Source organism: Medicago truncatula, chromosome 5 (assembly GCF_003473485.1).
Source record: "Medicago truncatula cultivar Jemalong A17 chromosome 5, MtrunA17r5.0-ANR, whole genome shotgun sequence".
Taxonomy (NCBI): Eukaryota; Viridiplantae; Streptophyta; class Magnoliopsida; order Fabales; family Fabaceae; genus Medicago; species Medicago truncatula.
In genome coordinates this window covers 15,733,824-15,736,300 of record NC_053046.1, presented here as the reverse complement: position 1 = coordinate 15,736,300, position 2,477 = coordinate 15,733,824, and the positions used below count along the sequence as shown (strand labels likewise).

The 2,477-nt window shown below is 37.1% G+C and overlaps 1 pseudogene; it reads right to left on the bottom strand.

The window, feature by feature from the left end:
* Nucleotides 1–279: 279 nt before the first annotated feature.
* LOC11416979 (metalloendoproteinase 1-like) lies at nucleotides 280–1,366 on the bottom strand (annotated as a pseudogene).
* Nucleotides 1,367–2,477: the final 1,111 nt, after the last annotated feature.

Here is a 2,477-nt window from a genome sequence, read left to right as displayed (position 1 = left end):
CAGCATTCTCAACGGCAACTAATAGAGTTGGCATTGGTATATGCATCAGGGACGATCAAGGAAGCTTCGTTTTAGCAAAAACAAAATGGATTTCACCCATCCTTAAAGTTGATGAAGGAGAAGCTTTAGGTGTGTCATATGCGATAAGGTGGTTGAAGGATTTGCGCATAAATAATGTAATTTTTGTACTTCATTATAAGAGAGTAGTGGATACCGTAACATAATTAGCATTAACGAAAAATGGCACATGAAGTAAAGTATTACACAAATTAAAAAAGCATATCCAAAATTAAAGGATAATTTAAGATGCTAGTTCAAGAGAGCCACAAAAGCAAATCCAAGGAACAAAGAGGTAAGGAGACCAGAACTGGATCCAAACATTGTGAAGCACCCACCATTGTCAGAGTTCGCATTGGAATAGATTTGTTGTATGGCTTGGTTATCTGAATCTGTTATGTGCAGCTTCCTTTGTTGTAATGGCAATATGGCTGGATACATAACAGACTCCTTATCGAAAGAGTGATCAAGTCCTAGAAGATGACCTATCTGATACATTGCCGCCGTCTCCAAATCAAATTCTCCGTTCTGCCATGACCACATGTAGTTGTCAGTTGGCAACACCCAGTACTTTGAAGCAATCAGGCGTATCAAACCTGAATTCACATTCGAACCGAGTTTGATAACCGCGTCACCCACCACAACATCATCAACCCCATCGATGTAATTAATATTGTAGAATCTAATCTTAATGTCAGCATCATCGTATGATGTCGTCTCGCTAAATTAGGACCCTAGTGGTTTGTGACCATCGTGTGAAACGTTGGTCATGTCGAGTGGGATTTGGCTCGTCAGAGCAAAAGCATAGGTAAGATATTCTTTTTCCTTAGTAAATCACTTGTTTCCTTTGGGAAACGACTTATCATTGGTGAAGCTGTACTCGAAATTCATATCAGGAACACCACATCGTGGTAACAAGATTTGTTGTGAAGTCTCAGTGTTTAGGTAGCCATTAGTAACTTGGAGATTGAAATTTTGTTGGTAGATCTTAATGGCTGACATTGTTTGTTGGTCTAGAACATTATTGAATGGCCCATATTGTTGGAGGTAGCCGAAATAGTACAAATATTGTTTGATTTGATATAGGCCTTGTATCACTTCGGCTTGTTGCTCTGGAGTAGGAGATTGTGTGATCTTGTCCAATGACTTCTTCAATGCATACTCAGTAGCTTGTTGTCTAACCTCCTTCAATATTGGTTTGAGAATAGAAGAGACAATTTTAGGAGAAATTTTTTGTGAAAGGGTTGTATTGTCAATGATAAGGAGAAGGAATAAGAGCAATTCAAATTGATATAACTTCATCATGTTAATTAATACATAGCTAAGCTGAGTGTATGTATTATATATACAGATTGATGAAGTAATTCCACTTGTCAATTTGATAATGGACTGCGCGGCTGCACAAAATTTTAATTGAGAATCATAGAAAAATATTTTAGCAGAAAGAAATGGTCACCCACCAACTGATAATGAATGATCTTTGGAGTTTTGCTTCAAATTGTCAAGTTTTTTTGCTTTTTCTGGTTGAATTTTCTTGCACAGTAAGACAACACTGATAATGAATGATCCTTGGAGTTTTGCTTCAAATTGCTGAAGTTTTTGTTTTTTTCAGTTGAATTTTCTTGCACCGTAAGACAACACTGATAATGAACGATCTTTGGAGTTTTTCTTTAAATTGCTGAAGTTTTTTCTTTTTATGGTTGAATTTTCTTGCACTATAAGACAACACCGATAATGAATGATATGGATTTTGATCAATTTGGAATACTTATAAAAGTCAAATTCAGGTGAGTGTTATTCTGAACCAGTTATTTTGTTTATTCTGTTTCTAAGAATGTACTTTTAAGTGGTTACTGTTCATTCTTATTATTGGTTGTTGTAACTTCTGGTTAGTAGTCAACTTCATTGTTAAGAGGGAAACCCCGCCTAAGCCTACATAGTTGTTGATATCAGTCTGACTATTATGATTAATGTAATCGTTATGAGAGGCCACAGATGGCGAGGGAATGGCCACACTGGGCTACGACTAGCTAGGGTGGGACTAAGGATCACAGCATCACTATGATCTCGCAATATTGGCTGCATTAGACTGTGGAAAACGCTGCTCTGAAACAGCGGAATGAGGCGTAGACAGGGTGCTGCTGTACCTGCAGTGGTCAAAGTCCCTTCTTTTAAATCTGTCTCTGTCATCTCTATTTCTGTTGCTGTGAAATCCTTCTCAAACAGAATATAAAACAGCAAAAATATTCAACAAGAAATTCCAGAAAAAATAACAAACAGCAAGCTCAGGAAACAGGACTCTAAGACTAAACAGTGAAAACATCGTTGGCATAACTCGGCAACAAAATAAGTGTCGGAAAAACAGGAAAAGAAAATACTGTAAGACACATACACCTGCTAGAAACAAAGGGCAAAACTTT